Here is a 25,704-nt window from a genome sequence, read left to right as displayed (position 1 = left end):
AATAACCTCTGATCCACCAGGTCTGAACCTTATTTTTACATATAATTCACTCACTTGCTTCATTTTTTTTCCATAAATAGAGGAAAGTTTTGAAAAGGCAAGGATTAGTAGTTCTCTTCAGACACATTTTAATCAAGAAGGGATTAAAAAAATTTTTAAATCAAGTTACACGACAGAAAAGAAATAAGGAAAAAGGAGTCTTGGGAGAAGCCAGTTGTATTCTTACACTTTTTTTCATCAGACAAACAAAGTACCATCCTCTATGCTGGGGATGGATTACTTTCTCTTACTGAAAACTTAGCATGAACACATAATGCTAAACCCAACATCATACATACCAAGTATGCTTAAAAATTATTTGCTACTAAGCCATTGAATCAGAGAAATATTTAAAGTACAAGGGACTTTTGGAAGGTATACAGGAAGAATAACTCCAAACAAAGCCTTCAAGGAGTGAAGTCACCATCTTCTTCATCTAAACATCGGGGGTGGGGGAGAGACACTTCGATCGGCATTACTTGGGCACGCCTTACCCACATGGATGCATATGGCCTGCTAGCTTGCAAACCTCCCATATGCGGTGAAATAGATCATCTCAAATATCATACCAGAAGGAGAAACAGAGGCACTAGGAGGTTTAGAGTCCAGGCTGTGCAGTTTGCCAGTTGCAGAAAAGTGACTTACACGTGTTTCCATTTTGACCTTTGTAAAAACAGTATAAGTAAGTTTTCATTTTATATTTCAAAGCACCCTATGAAGCAGAAACAAGATATCCTCAGTTAAAAGAAAAACGATTACAAAGGAATCAGTGTAAATGACTGAATAGAAACCTTTAATGAGCTGCAGGCTCAGAATACACTTTCAACCCATCCTTCATTTTCATCGATAGGTTACGCGTCTTTTCTATGAATCATTAGTTAAAAGAAAGCCTAGTACACAGGGCCCTACTTTGTAATGATGCTTGAGTACGCAAGTCAGAGCTGTGAATGGCCAAGAAAGAGTACAGGCAGCCCACAAAGTGGATGTGGAGACAGTTCTCTCTAGCAGCTTTCTACTCCTTCGCATGGCAATCCAGTGACTAAAATATAAAGTCCACTTAACCCTCATTTGAAATTCACTCCTGGAATTTGCATTCTTTCTCATATTTAATTTAGAAAATTAAAAATACCCACTTACAAATCTGATCTCATGATCACAACTGTTCCCTGGAAAAGCAGCTTACATTTCTCTATGGTGGATAATCGGGTAAACATGTTACCAAACAATAATTAATAATTTAATGTCCTTCAAGTTAAAGGGTAGGGTCAATCTATGTACGCTACTTATAACCTAGTTGGGATTGATTATTCAAGTATCAGCAATATTAGTCCTTAAAATGTTATCATTTGTGTACTTCAAAATACATATATGTATACATGTACACAAATCAAACTACTGGACAACAGAAAAAAATATAATCATCACAAGCTAACATTATCTTGTGGGCTCCACAGTCTATTTCATCCTGAGGTCATCCAGGCCCAGCAGTCCTCTTGAGTTAAATACCATTTTCTTCAATTCAGTTTTCTTTAAAAAGAAAGTAAAAACCAATTTCCTGTAAATATAAGTGCAATCTGTATATGAAACACATGCATATCAAAACTTCTCTAGGTGATTAACATAATATTCAAATTCAAAACAAAACCAGGAAATTATGAATGGTCCTTATGAAATTACTTCATGTGACTTACAGCCCAATAAGAAAGATCCAACTGCAAGCACTGACATTACCAAATAGTATTTAATAAATAGTTTAAATTACATTCCTCTTCCCATAGCTCTGAGAGATTCCCATCCTTTTCTAGTTGGCTTGATAGAACTCAGATTTTGGGAATTATCATAATTTTATCTAAATGGGCAAGTTGCGAAAAAAACAGCTTAATAAAACTACAAAAGACTGACAGAGGTATAACCTAGACTATCCATACCATCAACAATATACTGTGTATCTGTTCCTCTCCAGCACTAAGCCAAGCACGTGGGACTGAAACATGCATAAGGCTGGTTCTCAGCCCCTGGAAGAGCTCTGAGTCTAGCTGAGGGTACCTGGAGGGGTAAGGACCATATAATCTAACAACTCGGATGTGTAGAGTATGACAGTTTTAATGATGGCAGAGTGAATGATCTTTCAGATATCAGAGAGGGTGGGCTTCTTGGCACAAGATACAATAATCACATGTGATCTGAGTCCTGGGAAAGGTCCCACAGCCATAGACATCCCTATACCCGCCCCAGCACTTGGCAGGGCCAAATGCCTGAAACTCACTATGGATTCAGTCCTCTCCTCTGCAGAAATGCTCTTAAGCAACCCCCTTGGCAGAAGTGACATCTTAAATAATCAGGTCACTCCTTATCTTCTGTAGAAATCCTCTTCTGTACACATCCCTGGCAGGAGTGAACACATCCCTGGCAGGACTGACATTTTAAGTCACCAATTTTCATATAACAGGAGATCCCTTGAGGCATGAAGAAAAAAGGCCCCTGGAGGAACAGAATCGTGGGCAGTGTTAAAGAGAACTGCCTGAGTGAGGTCTGGGCGGAAATGGTGGCTGGGTGGGGCCTGCACAGTTACACTTCCAAGAGCCCATATGATGTGGATTACGTACAAGGTCCTTTGCAGATTTACAAAGCACAGAACCCCTCTCTCAACCCCCAATCTCCTATGTACTAGGGAAACCAATAGACATAAATCACTATCACTATCTTCAGAACTTCATTTTTCAGGCTAATGAGATCTTCCTCCCCCCCACCTTTTTTTTTTTTAAGTAACTTTTAAAATATAGGGTACGGTGTGGTAAGAGAAGGCAAGCTACCGAAAACAGATAAGGGAAGACTGAAATCCTGCCTTTATCCCTGACAGCTGACCTCCACTCTGACGGCGCTGCTGAGATGCTTCCTCCTCCTCAGAAGCCTGGGCATGACTTTTGGGGTCGGTATCATCTACCCTGGCTCCATGGAAGACTGTTCCTCCAGCGAGCCTCCCACACCTACCCAGTCTTCATCCTGACCTCCCTACTGAGAGCACAGTGTCCCTGCGGCTACTACAGGGCAGCCGACAGATTTATCTGAGCAGACTGATACAGGAAAATGGTTAGAATCCTCCTTTTCTTCCAAGTAATGGTTTAAGAGTGGTCTTGGACTCAACGGTCTACTTTCAGTATTTACTTGTGGAAAATGTGAATAATAGGATTACCCGGTTAGGAAACTGGGGAGAGGAGGCATGACAGCAAGCTGCTCAGGGCCCTTTCCAAGTGTTGCTCTGCATATGCACATACAGAAAGAATGTGTTTCTGGCCCACTGCAGAGTGATAATCTGAGAAATCTTTTAAATTTATATTCATCCACGATGGAAAAAAAATCAAGGAGTGGATCTTAATGTTAGGGAGAGTTCCGTTCTGAGATGCAGGGAAGTCAGAGTACAAGGTGAGGAAGGACCTCAAGAGTGTTAGGGAACGACAGAATAGAATAATAAAGGAAGTTCAGCTTCTCAGCATGGGGCACAACCCCTGCTAACTCCTCAAGCCAGTGTCACCACCTGGTGTCCAGCGTCCGCTTGGATCTGCACGGCATGGGAACTGAGTCCCTACCACCCCAGGCTTTGGGGGAGCCACAGAGCACTGGATGGAGTGAGATTATGTCCTATGTACTTACTACAGGTAAAGGGAGACTTTCGGGCAGGTTACTAAAGACCGTGACTGTAAGCTGCAGTTCCCAGTCACCCAGGCGATGGTAATTTGCAAGCCCAGGTCTGAGCTCTCAGCAGCCCCTCCCTACTGGTCTGAGATAGGAAGGAGAGAGTGAAGGTTAAAGCCAAAATCCGGAGGATTAGAATGACAAAGCAAAATAATAAACCACTTAACCACTGGAAAGGCACAGAGACAAGGCGTTTAAGTGAGAAGTTTATGTAAGGCAAAAAGGAGCACACTTGGAGAAAGGGGAGTGTGGGCTGCCCTAGAGAAGATTGGGAAAGGCCGCCCCTGAAAGGTTGGGAAAAGGTTAAGATTGACAGGTCACACACCTAGAAAGAGCGGGCGACCCCAGAGAGAGGAACGCCCCCTGAAAGGTTGAAAAGAGTTTAAAGTTAAAAAGGTTACGCACTTAAAAAGTGAGGACGACCTCAGAGACAGGAGCGCCCCGAAAGGTTTGGGGTTCTCCCTCTTAAGGATTCTTTAAGGAATGTGACTAAGGGCTGGGGCTGCAGACTTGTTAAGTGGTCTTTGAATATTTAAATTAAATTAACACGGGAACTTTACTGCTCTCATCTCTCTCTGGGTTGCCGCGTCTTGGTCTGCGAGCTTATCAAACAGATTGCTTGCCCAGCCCCCAAGGTGGGCTGAGTTATTTTCTGTTTGCTAAAGAGGAAGTTAAGAATCTTACTTCTTAACTTCCTGGGTATTAAAATGCAATCTTATTTTTAAGATGGAATTTTTCCTGCCTTTTACTACGCTGTTTATGGCTTGGCCTGCATGATCAACACAGTAAAGACATAGGCTATGCTGAGGTACCTTCCTTTATCTGGGGAATATTCAAACGTTCCAGACTAAGTTAATCCTGGTTTTTGAGTTTTAATTGATTAACTCTGGGTCTTTTGAGTGGACTTTCCTGACCTTCTTCTCTTTCCACTCCGCTCATATTTATTTTCCTGCCTAAAATTAAGAATTACATTTAATATTAAAAACGAAGAAAAAATATTTTTAAAAGCTTATCACGAATAGACAGCCACTTATTTTACATACATATAGGACTACTGCAGCATGTCTGTGTCAGATGCATATCAGTTAGACGAAATGAAAGCTTTTCCCATGTCCTTCAGTTTGCCATCCTACAAACATGGGCATTCAGCCCTACAGTCACCACACATTTACTGAAAGCCTGCTACACACCAGACACCCCGCATTAGCCTTGAGATGCATGGTGGCCCCTGTTTTGTGGAGGGCACACACTCTCCTGCCCACATTTTGCCTATCCTCATTGGGTTTCAAGATGTTTCTCTTCCTCTTTATCAGAGAGCCTGACTCCTCCAAACCGTGCACACTGCTCTCGGTTTCATTACTGCATCTGTCACGTTAAAAATTGGAAGATGCCTAAATCCCCCTCAAGGCTAAAACTTATTCTCGTATCAAATATGGCTCTATCTCCAAGCCCAGTAAATCTGTTACATATACAAGCAAATAATACTTTAAAAATGATGTCTCATCAAAACGCAGTTGCACCGTGCTATATAATTTCCAGTTTGGAAGGACAAAACACTTAACACAGGTGAAAAACCTTATAAAGATTCAGTAATAATAAAGTAGAAAGTTAAAAATAGGAGAGTGTTTCTCCATTCAGAGACATCGCTAACAACTCAAAGGGATACTTAGGAGAAATGGTGTAGATATCCACTAGTAAAGAACATTTTTAAAAATTAGTTCTACAGGAGGGAGCCAAGATGGCGGCGTGAGTAGAGCAGCGGAAATCTCCTCCCAAAACCACATATATCTATGAAAATATAACAAAGACAACCCTTCCTAGAATAAAGACCAGAGAACACAGGACACCATTCAGACCACATCGACACCTGCGAGAACCCAGTGCCTCATAAAGGGGGTAAGATACAAGCCCCTGCCCGGTGGGACCCGAGCACCCATCCCCCCAGCACCCAGCGGGAGAAGAGTAGGCAGAGCAGGAGGGAGACGGAGCCCAGGACTGCCGAAGACCCAGCCCCAGCCATCCGGGCCAGAGCGCAGACACAGTGCGTGCGCTGGGGGCCCTGGATACTAGGGAAACAGGGCAGCAAGAACAGTGAGTGGGTACTGGAGGCCTGGCGAAGGAGGACATAGGAAAAGCAAGCGGCAATTTTTTTTTTTTTTTGCTGTTTTGTTTTGCCGAGCGCTTTTTGGAAGTCTGAAAGGGATAGGGACCCCAATACTAGGGAAACAGTGCAGCAAGACCGGAGAGCAGATGACTGAGGCTGGCGCTGGAGAATAAAGAAAAACGAGTGGCCATTTTTTATTTTTATTTTTTTAATTAAAAAAATTTTTTTGTTTTGTTTTTGTTTTTTGTGGTCGTTGTTTTGTTTTGGAGGGTGTTTTTTGGAAGTCTTAAGGGGCAGGGTGGGACACTTAATCCAGAGGTAGGGAATCCGGGTATCTCTGGGCACCCTAACCCCTGGGCTGCAGGGAGCAGGGAGGCCCCTTACAGAGATAAATAGCCTCCAGGCCACTCCCCCTCCAAGGTGACTCCACCATTTTGGAGCAGCAGCCCGAACCAGGCCACGCCCACAGCAACAGCGGAGATTAACTCCATAGCAGCCGGGCAGGAAGCAGAAGCCCTGTCTGCGCGCAGCTGCGCAGCACAAGCCACTAGAGGTCGCTGTTCTCCCAGGAGAGGAGGGCCACAAACCAACAAGAAGGGAAGTTCTTCCAGCCATCACTCGTCCGAGCTCTGCAAACTATTCCTATCACCATGAAAAGACAAAATTACAGGCAAACCAAGATAACAGAGACTCCAGAGAAGGAGGCAGAGCTAACCAGTCTTCCTGACAAAGAATTCAAAATAAAATCATAAACATGCTGACAGAGATGCAGAGAAATACGCAAGAGATATGGGATGAAGTCTGGAGGGAGATCACAGATGCCAGAAAGGAGATTACAGAAATGAAACAAACTCTGGAAGGGTTTATAAGCAGAATGGATAGGATGCAAGAGACAATTGATGGAATTGAAACCAGAGAACAGGAACGCATAGAAGCTGACATAGAGAGAGATAAAAGGATCTACAGGAATGAAACAATGTTAAGAGAACCGTGTGACCAATTCAACAGGAACAATATCTGTATTATAGGGGTACCAGAAGAAGAAGAGAGAGGAAAAGGGATGGAAAGTACCTTGGAAGAAATAATTGCTGAAAACTTCCCCAAACAGGGGGAGGAATTAATCGAACAGACCACGGGAATACACAGAACCCCCAACAGAAAGGATCCAGGGAGGACAACACCAAGACACATAATAATTAAAATGGCAAAGATCAAGGACAAGGAAAGAGTTTTAAAGGCAGCTAGAGAGAAAAAGATCACCTATAAAGGAAAACCCATCAGGCTAACATAAGACTTCTCGACAGAAACCCTACAGGCCAGAAGAGAATGGCATGATATATTAAATGCAATGAAACAGAAGGGCCTTGAAACAAGAATACTGTATCTAGCACGACTATCATTCAAATATGATGGTGGGATTAAACAATTCCCAGACAAACAAAAGCTGAGGGAATTTGCTTCCCACAAACCACCTCTACAGGACATCTTACAGGGACTACTCTAGATGGGAGCACTCCTAGAAAGAGAACAGCAAAAAACACCTAACATATGAAGAATCGAGGAGGAGGAAAAATAAGGGAGAGAAGAAAAGAACCTCCAGACTGTATATAACAGCTCAATAAGCGAGCTAAGTTAGGCAGTAAGATACTAAAGAGGCTAACCTTGAACCTTTGGTAACCACGAATTTAAAGCCTGCAATGGCAATAAGTACATATCTTTCAATAGTCACCCTAAATGTTAATGGACTGAATGCACCAATCAAAAGACATAGAGTAATAGAATGGATAAAAAAGCAAGACCCATCTATATGCTGCTTACAAGAAACTCACCTCAAACCCAAAGACATGTACAGACTAAAAGTCAAGGGATGGAAAAACATATTTCAGGCAAACAACAGCGAGAAGAAAGCAGGGGTTGCAGTACTAATATCAGACAAAATAGACTTCAAAACAAAGAAATTAACAAGAGATAAAGAAGGACACTACATAATGATAAAGGGCTCAGTCCAACAAGAGGATATAACCATTCTAAATATATATGAACCCAACACAGGAGCACCAACATATGTGAAACAAATACTAACAGAACTAAAGGGGGAAATAGACTGCAATGCATTCATTCTAGGAGACTTCAACACACCACTCACCCCAAAGGATAGATCCACCGGGCAGAAAATAAGTAAGGACATGGAAGCACTGAACAACACAGTAGAGCAGATGGACCTAATAGACATCTATAGAACTCTACATCCAAAAGCAACAGCATATACATTCTTCTCAAGTGCACATGGAACATTCTCCAGAATAGACCACATACTAGGCCACAAAAAGAGCCTCAGTAAACTCCAAAAGATTGAAATCCTACCAACCAACACTTCAGACCACAAAGGCATAAAACTAGAAATAAACTGTACAAAGAAAGCAAAAAGGCTCACAAACACATGGAGGCTTAACAACACGCTCCTATATAAACAAAGGATCAATGACCAAATCAAAATGGAGATTCAGCAATATATGGAAACAAATGACAACAACAACACTAAGCCCCAACTTCTGTGGGACACAGCAAAAGCAGTCTTAAGAGGAAAGTATATAGCAATCCAAGCATATTTAAAAAAGGAAGAACAATCCCAAATGAATGGTCTAATGTCACAATTATCGAAACTGGAAAAAGAAGAACAAATGAGGCCTAAGGTCAGCAGAAGGAGGGACATAATAAAGATCAGAGAAGAAATAAATAAAATTGAGAAGAATAAAACAATAGCAAAAATCAATGAAACCAAGAGCTGGTTCTTCGAGAAAATAAACAAAATAGATAAGCCTCTAGCCAGACTTATTAAGAGGAAAAGAGAGTCAACACAAATCAACAATATCAGAAACGAGAAAGGAAAAATCACGACGGACCCCACAGAAATACAAAGAATTATTAGAAACTACTATGAAAATCTATATGCTAACAAGCTGGGAAACCTAGGAGAAATGGACAACTTCCGAGAAAAATACAACCTTCCAAGACTGACCCAGAAAGAAACAGAAAATCTAAACAGACCAATTACCAGCAACAAAATTGAAGCGGTAATCAAAAAACTACCAAAGAACAAAACCCCCGAGCCAGATGGATTTACCTCGGAATTTTATCAGACATACAGGGAAGACATAATACCCATTCTCCTTAAAGTTTTCCAAAAAATAGAGGAGGAGGGGATACTCCCAAACTCATTCTATGAAGCTAACATCACCCTAATGGCAAAACCAGGCAAAGACCCCACCAAAAAAGAAAACTACAGACCAATATCCCTGATGAATGTAGATGCAAAAATACTCAACAAAATATTAGCAAACCGAATTCAAAAATACATCAAAAGGATCGTACACCATGACCAAGTGGGATTCATCCCAGGGATGCAAGGATGGCACAACATTCGAAAGTCCATCAACATCATCCACCACATCAACAAAAAGAAACACAAAAATCACATGATCATCTCCATAGATGCTGAAAAAGCATTTGACAAAGTTCAACATCCATTCATGATAAAAACTCTCAGCAAAATGGGAATAGAGGGCAAGTACCTCAACATAATAAAGGCCATCTATGATAAACCCACAGCCAACATTATATTGAACAGCGAGAAGCTGAAAGCATTTCCTCTGAGATCGGGAACTAGACAGGGATGCCCACTCTCCCCACTGTTATTTAACATAGTACTGGAGGTCCTAGCCACAGCAATCAGACAAAACAAAAAAATTCAAGGAATCCAGATTGGTAAAGAAGAAGTTAAACTGTCAGTATTTGCAGATGACATGATACTGTACATAAAAAGCCCTAAAGACTCCACCCCAAAACTACTAGAACTGATATCGGAATACAGCAAAGTTGCAGGATACAAAATTAACACACAGAAATCTGTGGCTTTCCTATACACTAACAATGAACCAACAGAAAGAGAAATCAGGAAAACAACTTCATTCACAATTGCACAAAAAAAATAAAATACCTAGGAATAAACCTAACCAAAGAAGTGAAAGACTTATACTCTGAAAACTACAAGTCACTCTTAAGAGAAATTAAAGGGGACACTAACAGATGGAAACTCATCCCATGCTCGTGGCTAGGAAGAATTAATATAGTCAAAATGGCCATCCTACCCAAAGCAATATACAGATCTGATGCAATCCCTATGAAACTACCAGCAACATTCTTCAATGAACTGGAACAAATAATTCAAAAATTCGTATGGAAACACCAAAGACCCCAAATAGCCAAAGCAATCCTGAGAAAGAAGAATAAAGTAGGGGGGATCTCACTCCCCAACTTCAAGCTCTACTATAAAGCCATAGTAATCAAGACAATTTGGTACTGGCACAAGAGCAGAGCCACAGACCAATGGAACAGACTAGAGAATCCAGACATTAACCCAGACATATATGGTCAATTAATATTTGGTAAAGGAGCCATGGACATACAATGGCGAAATGACAGTCTCTTCAACAGATGGTGCTGGCAAAACTGGACAGCTACATGTAGGAGAATGAAACTGGACCATTGTCTAACCCCATATACAAAAGTAAACTCAAAATGGATCAAAGACCTGAATGTAAGTCAAGAAACCATTAAACTCTTGGAAGAAAACATAGGCAAAAACCTCCTAGACATAAACATGAGTGACCTCTTCTTGAACATATCTCCCCAGGCAAGGAAAACAACAGCAAAAATGAACAAGTGGGACTATATTAAGCTGAAAAGCTTCTGTACAGCAAAAGACACCATCAATAGAACAAAAAGGAACCCTACAGTATGGGAGAATATATTTGAAAATGACAGATCTGATAAAGGCTTGATGTCCAGAATATATAAAGAGCTCACACGCCTCAACAAACAAAAAACAAACAACCCAATTAAAAAATGGGCAGAGGAACTGAACAGACAGTTCTCCAAAACAGAAATACAGATGACCAACAGACACATGAAAAGATGCTCCACATCGCTAACTGTCAGAGAAATGCAAATTAAAACTACAATGAGGTATCACCTCACACCAGTAAGGATGGCTGCCATCCAAAAGACAAACAACAACAAATGTTGGCGAGGCTGTGGAGAAAGGGGAACCCTCCTACACTGCTGGTGGGAATGTAAATTAGTTCAACCATTGTGGAAAGCAGTATGGAGGTACATCAAAATGCTCAAAATAGACTTACCATTTGACCCAGGAATTGCACTCCTAGGAATTTACCCTAAGAATGCAGCAATCAAGTTTGAGAAAGGCCAATGTACCCCTATGTTTATCGCAGCACTATTTACAATAGCCAAGAATTGGAAGCAACCTAAATGTCCATCAATAGATGAATGGATAAAGAAGATGTGGTACATATACACAATGGAATACTACTCAGCCATAAGAAAAGGGCAAATCCTACCATTTGCAGCAACATGGATGGAGCTGGAGGGTATTATGCTCAGTGAAACAAGCCAAGTGGAGAAAGAGAAATACCAAATGATTTCACTCATCTGTGGAATATAAGAACAAAGAAAAAACTGAAGGAACAAAACAGCAGCAGAATTACAGAACTCAAGAATGGACTAACAGGTACCAAAGGGAAAGGGACTGGGGAGGATGGGTGGGTAGGGAGGGATAAGCGGGGGGAGGAAGAAGAGGGGTATTAAGATCAGCATGCATGGGGGGTGGGAGAAAGGGGAGGGTTGTACAACACAGAGAAGACAAGTAGTGATTCTACAACATTTGCTATGCTGATGGACAGTGACTGTAAAGGGGTTTATAGGGGGGACCTGGTATAGGGGAGAGCCTAGTAAACATAATATTCGTCATGTAAGTGTAGATTAATGATAACAAAAAAAAATAGCAGTTCCTGTGTAAGACCTCCAATGAGTTCTACACAAGGGTACAAAGAGCATATAAAAGTGTAGGCAAAGGGTCTGTTTGTGTTTATACAGAGGATCAAAGCCTAATTTGGCTACCCCGAAAATGAACTAAGATACGATATGAAGAAGAACTTCCAACATCAGCACTCTCTGGAAGACTCATACCAGAAGATGATCATCAAAAAACCCCAACAAAGATCCATGTGCTGCTACAGCTGTAGATGCACTCATCCCACCAGTTCCTGGACTTGCCATGGGAATGAAGAAGGAGATATCTAAGCTGGCCTGTGCATACAGTAAAACAACAAATATGACTGGATCTATACTGTTGGAACTCAACCAAGAATTAGGAGAAGTGCAAATTGTAGCGCTCCAAATTCTTACAACTAAAGACTATCTACTGTTAAAAGAACATATGGGATGTGAACAGTCCCCAGCAATGGGTTGTTTTAATTTGTCTGATTTCTCTCGGACTGTTCAGGTTCAGTTGGACAATATCCACCACATCATAGACAGGTTTTCACAAATGCCTAAGGTGCCTAACTGGTTTTCTTGGTTTCACTGGAGATGGCTGGTAATTACAGGTATGCTTTGGTTAAGTAACTATACTCCTATTATGTTAATGTGTTTGTGCAATTTAATTAGTAGTTTAAAACTATACATGCTGAAGTTACTCTACAAGAAGATATGTCAAAGAAATAATCAATCTTCCCATGTTTTCTTCCGCCTGCTTCTATAGCTTTTCTTCTTCCTTCCTAATTACAACCCTTAAATAGAATTCGTGCCTCATATCAAATTTACCGAGTATCATAATTCTTCCAAGTGGTAAAGATACCTCAAGACAAATGCTGGGCATAGAAGCCACAGGGCATAAATCTGCAAAGAAGTAAAAAGCTAACCTTTTGAAATAAGTCTTCTCTCTCACTTACCAACTTTACATTTCCCTGTATGGCCCCAGAAGATGACTGGTTAGCCAGAGACGGGTAAGATTCCTCAAGGGAGGAACAACCTAAGACAGGCACAGTCGCAGGGGGGCCATCAGGTGAGAAACTGGGGATCAACAGAGGTGAGGCTTAGAACCTCACCCCCCCTGTTCTGAGAGAAATCTTCTGCATACATGGATGTTTTATTGCCCTTGTCTAGCTTGGATTAACACATAGTCTACAGGCACACACCTGATCATCTACATTTGCTCTCTTACAACACTAAACTATGTTTTCTACCTTCATCTTGTATCTACCTACCACTTCAGCATTTTATTAAAAATTATAATAGTAAAGAGAGAAATGTGGTATCCACACATAAATCAAGTATAAAAATCAAATGAGTATTCATATTTGAACTGTTTATAGTTCATAATGCATGAGCAAAACCAAAAGTTTCTGTGATGACTGCCCTTGTACTGTTCACCATGTAACTTATTCACTATGTAATTGTTCTCCATGTAAGAACTTGTTCGTTATGCTTCAGAAGATTGGAGACTGATGAGAATTAGGCTTGGGGTGGATTAATGATTGTGCATTGAGCATTGACTCCCCTATACAGAATTGTATTGTTGTTCACAACCATTTGATCAATAAATATGAGAGATGCCCTCGCAACAACAACAACAACAACAACAAAAAGTACACATTTCCAATTGTAAAATAAATAAGTAACCGGGATGTAATGTATAGCATAAGGAATATAGTCAAAATATTGTAACAACTTGGTATGGTGATAGCTGGTACCTAGAATTATCATGTATATGAATGTTGAATCACTGTGTTGTACACCTGAAACTAATGTAATGTAATACTGTGTGTCAACTACCCTTCAATAAAAAATAATTATCTAAAAAAAAATTAGTTCTACAAAAACAGTAATTTTCAGTGACCACTGAAGCAAAGTATAGTGTGATTTTTCAGTCTTTAATAAATTATGTGGCAAGCTGTTTCATACTTAAGCATAGAATAAATTATTGACCCAAGTTTTAGGGTTTTTTGACCTATGCTAAGTTTCTCTACTTCTCAATCCTGAACTTCCTACACAGAAAACACGAAAAGGATCTTTGAAATGGATTGCAAAATATGTAAACACCTACCTTTAGTGCCGCTGTTCCCCCTGCTGCTTAAATCTAGCATTACCACATACTGAACAAAGGTTTGGGTTCTTTCTCCTGTTATTAGGGAAACTGGAATTTAAAACACTATACAACACTAAACCCAATCATCACATCAGAAATGACACATACTCAAGTGGGTTAGACTGATGCTTCAGAAATCTTACTAAAGTTGTTTCAAGCAGGCAGGTTATTCCAACAGCACTAATGAGCCAGAAAACTTACTGAGCTCATTTATGATTGTAAACCAAACTGTCTTCTAGGCAGAGAGCCAGAAGGACTGAAATGATTAACTTGATGTCCCCTGCATATCAGTCTCTCTGCGCTAACATCCCAGAGCTGAAGCACTTACCCTGTGTGCTGCTTACCTCTTTTATGCAAAACAAGAGTAAAGGTTCAATATTTGCTTTTGTTATCAAGTCCAAGCACTTAGAAACATGGGTTCTTTGGTAGAAAAACAACATACCCGCTGAAAGAATCCAGACCTGAGAACCGCCTTCTGAATAAGCCCACCCACCATTCAGAGAGACCTAGGTGTCATCTTACCTAGGCTACAAGCATCGTCCAGGGGACACGTCAGCAAGCCACAAGCCCACTTTTCCCCTGACCCCTCCCCTCAAAGAGCCCGCCAAAGCCCTGGCCATAAAAAGCCTCTTGACCTGTTAGAGACTCTCTTTCCTTTGTTCTGCTGGCCAGGACAAAGGGGTCCCTCTTGGGTTCAGCAGTAAACCTGCTTGGACTGTTTAGGTCGCATCCCCTCTCTTCTTTCAAGTGGTGCCGAACCCTGGGAGCAGGAAGCCGAGGGCAGGGGCTGTTTTGCAGCCTAGGAAGCAGCTCGTCCTGGGCTAACACCTAGATCCTGAGAGCCTCCTGGGTCTGGCCCCGTTTCCCTTCCCTCCCTCACCCAACACCCCCTTGCGACCTCCAGTCCAGGGACCATCTTGCCAGACCTCAATGTACACATCCATCACCGGCTATTAATCCATCGCAGTTCCCAGGAGAGTAAGATTTTGGCCTCTCATCGGCTTTCTCTTGGCACCAAGAGAAAGTTGGACCGGGTCCCCTTTCCTTTATCTTTTCCCTTCCTCTCTGTTCTCAGGTTGAGAACACCACAAGGGGACCACCTGCACTCTGACTGGTGGGACGCTTCCTTTCGGGGTGCAGGACAACCCGGCTCCATCAGCCTCTGGGCTGGGGAACTGATCGCAGGGAGACGTCCTGGCGGCGTGCTTCCCAAACCCCGGCCACCCTTTCTCACCCTCCCACAACGGGCGATTCTCCCTCAAAGACATCGGGAGACACTCCCTCAGCTCTCCGTAATCTTTCCCAATTGGGATTAAAGGGAGACACTAAAAAAATTTGGTCTTTTACTCTATTTCCCTGTGGCCTCAATATAAAGTTAACAATGGGTCACACTGGCCAGCTGAGGGCAATTTCTATTTCCAAATTCCCCGAAATCTTGAGAACTTTCTCCAGGGGACTGCAAATGGTCAGAGGTTCCCTAAATCGAAGCCTTCCCCCTCCCTAAGCAACCTTCCTTTTGTTTCTTCTCACCGGTGCCTGCCTCAGCCCAGGCACCTTCCCTAACTAGTTAGTCTCCCCAGGTGCCTTAACTTCCTATTGTCCCCGGATCTCCAGGAGGCTTGCCTGGCCAAACCACTCCCTGTGCCTTTTGCTGACTCTAAGAACTCAGCTGAGAGCCAAACTAAACCCTCTAAAGTTCTCCTCAGCGAACAAAAATCCCCTACCCCGACCCTGACAACACTGCGCCCTTACCTCCCCTCTTCCCTCCTCTGTTACCCTCCACCTTATCGTCTTCCTCCCCAACGGGCTCAGCAAAATCCAAATCCCTCCCCCACCGTCGGCCTCCCCTGAACACCCTTCCCCCGTCCTTTCCGCCTGCGCTTCTGCCCTCTTTTCCTCTGAACACCCCTCCCCCCCGTCTCCGATGTCCGCCAGCACGTGTGCCTCTTCTAACCCAACCCCTCTCCGAACCCCCCGCCCCAGCCGCACACACGCTCTTTGCCCTCTCGCTTCCCACCCAATACCTCCCCAGACCACTCTCGCCCTATCCTACCCCTGCGTGAGGTGGCAGGCACTGAAAGGCCCGTTTGTGTTCATGTCTCCTTTTCAATTAATGATCTGGAGCGTATTGAACAAAAGATGGGGTCCTTCTCAGAAACCCTGATGAATTCAACTATGATCGCCTCAGGGAAACTACCCAGGGGGCAGATGAAAACCCAGCCCTCTTTATAAACCGCCTTTCAGAAGTACGCGCACACCAGCCCTAACTCCCCTGAGGGCCGTATTCTCCTACACCTCCACTACATTTCCCAGTCTTACCCAGATATTCATAAAAAGCTCAAAAATTAGAAAATGGACCCCAGAAACAGCTTGTAGACCTTGCCTTTAAAGTTTTCAACAACCGGGATAAGGAATGAAAAACCCAGAAAGAAAAACAGGCTAAAGCCAAATATCAGATTCTGGCCTCCCTAATTTGACCTCCCACTGACAAGCCTGCAAAAGGCTGCACCCCACACCCGCCTAGCAGCTGTTTCGCTGTGGCACTCAGGGCCGCTGGGCAAGAGCTTTTCCTAATCCCAGGCCTACCAGACACATCTAGAGAGGACCTGGCGGCACTCCTGCCCTTGTCTTCAGAGACCGATTGGCACGGCCCAGATCCCAAGGCCCCCCAACACCAGCGGATCCATGGGTAACAATGGTGGTGGCAGGAAGTCAGGTTTCTTTCCTGGTCAACACAGGAGCCACCTCCCTGTGCTTACTGAATATTCGGGACCTTTGATCCCTTCCTTTATCTTGGTTCCTGGAAAGAAAGGTTTAATAGAAACACCAGCCCAAACCCCTCCTTCATACTGTTTCTTAGGCCATAGTACTTTCCCTCACCCCTTTCCGGCAATCTCCCACTGCCCCACCCTCCTTCTGGGAAGAGATATCCTCCACCGCATGGGGGCAGGGCAGGCGGCATTGACTGATAAGCTCCCAGAGGGAAGCTGCTATCCTGGGACGGGACCAGAGCAGTAAATTTCTTACGTTAATTTTGCAGAATTAACCAGAGGACTGATAAGATACTTTTCTACCCCTAGATGGTACTGCTAAAAAATTAATTGATTTAAAGACAATGCTTGTAACAGTTGGGCATTGCAAAACTTTCAGAAATTCACTTCCAGAAATTCTGATAGAAGTTACTCAGCGTGTATGCTAACTTCTAAGTCTTTTGTCATTTATAGTTACTGCTTTACTCCTGAACTACTAAAGAACTAGATTCAAGCAGAGCAAAATTTACTTACATAAAATTTAATAAACTGAGGAAGATAATTTTAATTTTTATGCAAATGTTGCTAATCTCTTAAACAGAAAAACAAGTGTCTGTTTCAAACTTTTTCTCTTAAGCTACTTTACAACAGTTTAGTAAATTATACCTTTAAAGCAGAATTGAAACATTTATCTTTCTACCTGATCCCTCCAGAATTTTAAAACTTTCAGTGACTATTTTAATATTTTATGGCAGTATTTTTATTTGCATAAGTTCAGTAAGAATCTGCCCTCCTTGTGACAGGACCAATCGAAAATGCTGGTTATATTACCAAGTCTTTGACTGGAATGTCGTGTTTGAGACACGTGCATAGACTCAGATATGAACAGACAGCTTTAAGGAACAAAGATTGAACTTATGGAGTCAACAAAGCCCCTTGGAAGACCTTGCCTGGTACCTTGCTTACAGGGTTTCCAGCAGCCTTACCAGGTGTGTAAGGAAGGTCACTTCCTGGCACTTGCAGGAACCTCAGGATATGTTGGAGACTTCGAGAAGAGAGGAATTCACCCAACTCTACAGGTGCTACAGGCAAAACCTGATTGCAAGTCTGGCTTGGCTTTCTGTGCTTTGGAGGCCTTTAAAATCTCAGTCTGAAATTCTTTTATAAAAGTTCTAGCAAAGCACATTTAAAAGAGCCTATGCCAATCCTGTGGCTGTTCTTGCTGCACTTATGAAAATAATCAGGCCAACTGTTTTAAAGCTCAACTTATTTTATATTAATAAAAATGAAGGTAATTTTAGAGAGAAAGAAGAGCTGTGTTTCAATAGTGTAGCCTTATCACTACTGGATTCTAATACTGTTCATTGTAAAATAGACTAGATCCTGAATTCTAGTTTCCTCAGAGTATCTGGCTATGACTCCAAATGTTTCAGTTTTCTCCCACCATTTCAATTAAGAGTTTTACTATTTCTAGTCCTCATACTCAACCATTCATTCTTAATCTCCTTGTCAAGTTTGTTTCCTCCAGAACAAAAATCCAACTCCAGATGTTGCTCAGACGAGGATTTCAATCCACACCAAGGCTGATGAAGGAGCTCAACAGCTCCGCGACCCCTCCTCTCCCTGACAGACAGCGAGGAACTGCTGGACCCGCAGGCAGGGACAGTGCCCCTACTCAGAAGGAAGCTGTTACAGAAGAGTGACCGACACCCACTTTTCCTGGAAATATTTCAAGGGTCCACATTCCTTGGGGCGGTGAATGAGGTGGGGCAGAGACAAGGGACAAGCATCATGATTAACATTTCCCACCTATGATGAAAAACGCTGAGATATAAACAGTATAGTAAGAACAGGAGGAACTCCATCTTAAGGCTAAGATTCCATTTTAAAAAGCAGAGAATTGAGAAGACTCCCAGCATATTCTCTGGTAGTCAGACAATAGCCCAACAGCCTATCTTAAGGCAGAGCAGGCAGTCTTAACTGATATGTCCCCACTTCTTTGGCCAAGCAGAATACAAAAAATGACCTCCAATCTCTCAACCTTGCCCCTTGCTCCAGTATGTTGATGACATCTTGCTTTGCAGACCCTCAAAAAACGATTCTCTATCCTGCACTATCTCCCTCCTTAGACTCCTGGGGAAAAAGCGGTGCCGTGTCTCAGAACACAAAGTTCAACTAATAGAGCAAAAGGTTGCTTATCTTGGTCTTGACCTCATCCCAACCACTCACTGCATACCCACCTTTCAAAAACAAGGTATTAATACTCTCCCTTTCCCCACCACAAAGCAAGAGCTTCTTTCCTTCCTAGGGTTTCTTAGCTATTTTAGATTCTGGATCCAAAATTTCTCACTCATTGCAAAACCCCCTTATGAGGCCTCCCACAGGGATCCCCAAGAAAGGGTGCCAGAGAAAGACTTAATTCCTGCTTCTTTCTGGACCCTTAAGTGAGCACTCCTCAAAGCACCTGTTTTGACTCTACCCAACCCTGAGAAACCTTTCTTTTCTTAACCAGCCAAAAGGGACAAGCGTTAGGACTACTCACACAATCAGCTGGGGACTCCCTCCAGCCTGTTGCCTATTTTGTCCAAACAACTCGACCTTGTGAAAAAGGCTGGCCTCTCTGCTTACAGGTCCTAGCGTCAGCTGCACTCCTTATCCCCGAAGCCCAAAAATTGCCCTCCACCAGCCCCTATAAGTACACTCCTCACACAACCTCTCTTGCCTTCTCAGCCACTGGGCTCTAACCCTTCTCTCCCCGGACTGAGTCCAAGTCTTACACTCTCAGCTTCTGCAACCTCACCTTCTACCTCTCCTGGCCCCATTCACCTTTATCCCCCTCTTCCTTCTTTTCCTTCCCTGCTTAAGTAAGCTATTCCAAAGATTTTTACAGGATCGAGTGGCAGCCATCTCCTGGGCAACTACTTGAGAACACCTCCAAATGGCTTTTCTGCTTCAAAATATCAGAAAACCCCCTTCATCACCCCCTCTCAGCAGGAAGTAGCCAAGAAAAGAACAGTGACCCGTCTCCCTACACCCTTTTAGAGCCAGGAATGATAGAATCCGGACCTGAGGACTGCCTTTTGAATAAACCCACCCACCATCTCACAGACACATAGCTGTCATCTTCCCTAGGCTACAAGCATCCTCCAGGGAACACAGCAGCAAGCCACAAGCCCACCTTTCCCCGGCCCCTCCCCTCAAAGAGCCCGCCAAAATCCCTGCCATAAAAAGCCTCTTGACCTGTTAGAGACCATCTTTTTCTTTTGTTCTGCTGGCCAGGACAGACGGGGCCCTCTCAGGTTCAACAATAAGCCGGCCTGGACTGTTGAGTTCCCATCCCCTCTCTTCTTTCACCCGTAATTATTTGAACTTGTAGATTTTTAAAAAATGTGTTTCTACTGCCCACATTTAAGAGCACTTAAAATCTTATCAAACACCCTATTTCCTTTCCCCATGTGTTGTTACTTCTGGGAAATGGTGACAAACACCAAGAACACAATGAGGCCATCAATGAGGTAAATAATTGTCTATCTGGCCATCTGTGGACAATAATTCAGTTTACATTGTGTCTACTGTCAGAATTCTCTTGAACCCATGAGTTAGGGTCTCAGGTTACTCCCAGTGTAGAAAATCTCAGAGCACTTTCAAGGATCCCAATCTATTATCCTCAGGCCTATCTAAATTAACTCCTGGCATCCCAAATTGGAATTTTTGCCCTCAAATTATAATAATCCCTACTTCTAGAGACAATCAACCATGAAACTCAAGCCTATAATCCTCATCTTGTTGTTGCCTAAATCAAAGATGTACAAATTAATCAGATGCTTTCAAGTGAAATTTTGATTAAGTGTAACAAGTACCTAGAAATTAACTGGGTATCATTTCCAAGGTAGTTTCAGTCTCAGGCTCAGTACAGAACGTTTAGTATGACAATATGGTTACAATATGTACCTATCCACTGCTGCTGAGAGCTCTGTCTACCATAGATGATAAGAGTTTACATACCATTTTGAATTATGAAAGTATAGTATTTATTACCTTCTTCTTCTTTGATAATATAAATGCACCAACCACTGGGCAATAAAAGGCCAGAGGATAGCAAAAGTTAATGCACCAGGAGACATCTCAAAGGGCCACCAAGACGGTCTCTGAGAAAACAAAATAAACTGGTCACCAAGCTATTACATACTGCATGTATAAATTTCAAAACATACCTAATTCATAATTTTGAAAATATGTAACTAATAACAAATCTCACTCCTACTAGAGAAAGGGCACTCTGTATTTCAGAGAGTAGATTTTCAGGAGTACTTCAGACTTAAACACAAAAACAAATATATTTTTAACTTCACAGTTGTAAATGGTAGGTTTCATTCAGAATACCTTAAGGACTCCAAATAATCTAAATTTATTGTCTCTTATTTGAAACCCTGGGACTCAGATTTAAGAAAAGAATTGCTTACCTGTGAGGGAGGCTGATTACTAATCTGTAATATTGATGATTTTGCCTATAAATACAAACAAAAGTGATTTAGCTTTGACAAAATGATAAAAAAAGTGATTTTTCTCTTTCCTGTTCTGTTAAAAGATTATTTTTAATTATGAAATATTAGTTTTTTGTTTTCCAGTTATGCTCACCACAAAACCTGTACTGACCAAATGACAAGATCCCCCAAATTGTCAGCCAAATAAACATTTTTGACATATTATAGTTTTATAGTCCAAATTGTATAAATAAAATTAAACCTCAAATTAACCTAAACCATTACTTCTTTTATATTACTATTAAATTATCTAATTAACTTTATTAGTTTTAAAATTTCCAAACAAGCTACCACTTTACACATTTGAGAACTGCAGCCTTGATTATTAATTAAAATTATGAACATGTAAATAATATCCAAGACCTGTTTTGGAAATTCATTCAATTAAAGCAGAAGAAGTGGATGATAGATATGAGAAATGAATTGTTAGTGTTATCAGTTTTGTTTTTTAATTTTTTTCCAGCTTTATTGAGTTATAACTGACAAATAAAATTGTTTATATTTGAAGTGTACCATATGATGATTTGATATATGGTTGCACTGTGAAATGTGTACCATTATCAAGTTAATTAACACACCCCTCATGGCACATAATTGAGGTTGGGGGTGAGTGGGGAAGTACGTAGGTTATTTAACGATAAGTATTTACTAAGCAGAAAGATTTTACGCTAATTTAGGACACTAATTCCAATTTGGCTCATCCCAAACACAAGTTTCCTTCGACTAGATGTTAGAAACTTATTACTCCACGTTGTCCATATAACTTAGAGAAATGGTATGAAGATTAATGAGGTCATTCATTCATTCATTCAACAAATACTTTCTTGTGTGTTTATTATGTACCAGTTATTAGTCTAGGCATTAGAGATACAGCAAGGGGCAAAATGATAAACATTGATGCTCTGAAGTATCTTATACTCTAAAGGAGGGACACACATAATAACACCACCAAAAAAATACAGTAAAATATACAATATCTCAGGGAGTGATAAAGGCCATAAAGATAAATAAAATTGGGAAAAGAGATGAAACATGTTAGAGGATGGGAGTCTTGCAAACAATTTAAACTGTCAGGAGAGGCAAATGAAAATTCCCAAGACCCTCGCTTCTTTTAGAGCTAAGAAGTAACCAGCATTACCTGCACAATTAACACTATGATTTTTTGGCTTTAATGATATTCTTCCACATATACTGCTGAAGAAAGAACACTCAATGACACTTGTTAAAGCACTGTAGGGAAGACTAATCAAGAGAGATGGGGCTATGGCTATATGTATAGGGCCACTACAGTCAGGGAGAGCGTGCACTCAACCCCAGTACAGCATGGGCAAGTGGGGATTTACAGTAAGGGTGCAGGGTGGGGGTCAGTGGATGGAAAATGACTAAGAGGAAACATCAGGCATAAGGGAGCTTCTGGTTAAGCTGACCTAAAGAATTCTTGCTGAAGTCAGGCCAGAGTGATCAGAAATCACGTGGGGGAGAGGGAAGATGAGGAGCCCAGTCAGACAGCAAGGATAGGAATCTGGTTAAACTGACGTGAAGGCAGGGTTCTTGTTACAACTGGATTTTACAAGGAAGAAGTGTACAGCTTTGCCTAAGAGGAAGGTTCAGGAACGTGACCAAAGTTTGCTGAAGCACTAACTCTTTGTCAGTGTCAAGTAGCTTTTATGTAGCTTTTACATATTTAGAAATTCGACTTATCATTCTATTGCTAGACTGAAATAAAGTTTACTGTATCTTTTTGAAAATCATTTTCAAAGGAAAAATCTCATATAATACTAATCACTGCAAAAAAATGGTAAGACATAGTACTATTTAAGTCAGATGCTCCCTAAGGTTATGAACTTCCTGAGGGAAGAAACAGAGATGTTTTACTACCATCGTTGCTGTCATCATTGTCCCCTCATGTGACAAAGCTTAAGTCCTTAATATGTTCCAGGCACTATGCTAAGCATTCTATTTTATCCTCTGAACAAGCTTATAAGGCAGGCAGGCATTATTAATATTCCCATTTGGTAGGTAGGGAAACTGAGGCACAGGGAAGTTAATAATCCAACTGAAGATCACACAGTAAGCGGCAAAGCCAGGACTTGAACCCAGATAGTTTGCTCCACGGTCTGCTACACTGTACTACTTCCTTTTTCATTTTTGTGTCTGTTGCCTAGAAAAGTATCTTGTACATAGCCATTCAACAAATATTTACTGAGTGAATGAATCTAAGGAACTATTTTACGAAAGATTATGTATCTCACACAACTTACTGTGATTGAAAATGAATTATAAGAGAAACGAGGAAATGAGCTATAGACCTGCCACTAAAGACTGTGTCCTCCAGTATCTCACCTTTTATGTCTGCTGAACTGAGTTTCCTTCAGTTCTACAATCTTCTACTATTCTACCATCCAATTTTTATCTATTTATTTGTCTTATTTCTTTATGCATTCATTTATTTTATCCATTCAAATCCATTATGCAAATTTTAAGGAATAAGCAAGTCAGAATCTGTCTTTAGAGTTTATTTTATGTAAGACAAGAGTGAACGCTTCTAAAATAAATGAGAAGAATTTTCAACATAATTTGAACACCACTGAAGACATTAAATATATATAAAATAAAATAATAATCACAGAGCAAGAAAATACAGATTACCAGAACAATACTAGTCAATATTACTAAATTAACAAATGAGGTTTCCTGCATGGGCTAGCTCTTTTTTGCTTCCTTTAAGATAATTCTGCATGAACCTAGGGATAGTTGGATGGGATCACAGGCCTTGAACATTTTATTTTTCAAGATAATATAGAAAGCAAAATTTTCTTATTAATGAAACAACTAAAATATTCTGTTATCAATAACCTACTCTTACCTGTACGAAGTAGTATCATTTTTAAGGCATTCTTCTTTTAATTTTGGCATCATTAATATACAATTACATGAGCAACATTGTGGTTACTAGATTTCCCCCATTATCAAGACCCCACCACGAACCCCATTACTATCACTGTCCATCAGCATAGTAAGACGCTATGAAGTCACTACTTGTCTTCTCTGTTTAAGGCACTATTCTTAACCTTTTTCATCACAGACCCCATTGAGAATCTGATGAAAGCAACAAATCTCTCCCCTCAAAAATGCAAAATCAAACAAAAATTTGCATACTATTCTGGAGTGTTCATAGTCTCACCAAAGTCTACAGATTCACAATCTTAGTGACAAAAAATTGTGATTCAGAATCATTGATACATAAAACTGAGAAACTTTTGATAATCTGAGAAGTCACTGATTAGGTAAAGGGCAAGATATTCACAGTGGTTGTTTAGACAGCCTACAGTATTTAGTTACTTTATGCATATCTCCGTTTAATGTGTTCATCTGGTAATGGGAGCACATCTTTGATTAATCTCTATAAATTCTCCTTAACATCTGTTACAGCATGATACTGCCACATAGTATAATGTTTGAAGCCTGGTCAGACAGCCAGATGTTGCCTCTTTCTTTTCTGCAACCAGTGCTACTCAAGAAGGAACAAGTCAGGGGACAAATGGGGCAGATCCCTAGTAGCCATTTGAAAGCTCTGCAGTGGAGCCCAATCACAACTGTGAACCAAGTTGACTGTCCCTTCCTATGAACCCTTTCCCCTTCATTCAATGCCTCCTCTATATTCAGCCATCTAGCTTTATTCAGTACAGGGCAGCAATCTGCCACAGTGAAAGAGCACTGCCCTCGGATACAGGATGTCTGGGTTCTGCCTGACTTTCTGCAACTTACTAGCTATGCTGCCTTTTCAAAGCTAATACCCTTGGGTCATCCAGGGTCAGACGATGGCAGAGGTCAAACTATAACTCTACATTCCTCTCTGGCTTTAAAGTTTTGATCCTAAAGTTAATTTACACCAAAGAATTTGTAACTTGATATATTATCTCTGCAGCATTTTTTTTTTCAGGCGACGGGAAATTTAACTTTATTAGGAAATATGCCAGGACCCTGCCATGAAGCAGTTGACAACCCAACTGAGTATATAATCATTAGACAAACACAAATATTCATAACACTCCATGAACGAAGTTGCGTGAATAACTAATGACAGGGCACAGACCCAGCACCCTCTCTGGGGAAGGGTGGGAGCATGGGAGGATGGACGACAGCCCCCCAAAGATGACAATGTCCCAGTCCCCTGGACCCTGTGAGTTTGTTACCTTACACGTGTAGGGGAGGAAAAAATTCTCCTCTACTGTCTTGCAGTCTCTAACTGGGAATAAGAATTAGAATGATAGAAGACAGATTAATAGGAGAGAAGCATACAAATCTAGTTAAACTCTAAAATGTAGCCTTCACAAGAGAATGAAGATCCTAGGAAGTGACCAGAGCACAAAGCTTTTACACCTTTTGGACAAAGAAATTATAAATCTGTGAAGAAATTACAAGATGAAGGGGCTTGGGCTATGGCCAGTAAATTGACCAGGAGATATATAGGAAGGAAAACTAGGGAAGAGAGTGGGTTATTTTACTAAGTGTATTTGTACAGATCCATTTCCAACCTCTGGCACTAAGGGTATTCTCATCCTGGTA

The 25,704-nt window shown here is 41.3% G+C and overlaps 1 long non-coding RNA gene across 1 annotated transcript; it reads right to left on the bottom strand.

The window, feature by feature from the left end:
• LOC130682930 (uncharacterized) lies at positions 1-20,841 on the bottom strand. Its single transcript, XR_008996388.1, has 2 exons — positions 20,630-20,841; positions 1-1,566 (listed from the first exon to the last, which is right to left on the bottom strand). It is a non-coding gene; the product is annotated as an uncharacterized LOC130682930 (long non-coding RNA).
• Positions 20,842-25,704: the final 4,863 nt, after the last annotated feature.

The sequence above is a fragment of the Manis pentadactyla genome, chromosome 3, assembly GCF_030020395.1.
Source record: "Manis pentadactyla isolate mManPen7 chromosome 3, mManPen7.hap1, whole genome shotgun sequence".
Taxonomy (NCBI): domain Eukaryota; kingdom Metazoa; phylum Chordata; class Mammalia; order Pholidota; family Manidae; genus Manis; species Manis pentadactyla.
Note: the sequence above shows the minus strand (reverse complement) of the source record. Positions and strands in the feature narration are given on the sequence as shown.